Source organism: Anas acuta, chromosome 3, assembly GCF_963932015.1.
Source record: "Anas acuta chromosome 3, bAnaAcu1.1, whole genome shotgun sequence".
NCBI lineage: Eukaryota > Metazoa > Chordata > Aves > Anseriformes > Anatidae > Anas > Anas acuta.
This window is the reverse complement of record NC_088981.1, coordinates 42503716-42503933: the sequence shown is the minus strand read 5'-3', so window position 1 is coordinate 42503933 and position 218 is coordinate 42503716.

Here is a 218-nt window from a genome sequence, read left to right as displayed (position 1 = left end):
TATCCCATGCAAAGGTCCAAGCACGGGATTATTCCCATCAGGATGCACGGGATAAATCCCCAGGGGCACCCCAGCCGGGCTCGGGCACAGCAGCCGAAGTTTCTCGTGTGGGACCCGCGGGGCAGAGCGATCCTGAAGGACCCGCCCGGGGCAGAGCCGCCCTGCCCGGCCGCCATCTCGCCGTGTCCCTCCCTCCCCTCCCTCCCTCTCTCCGTGCG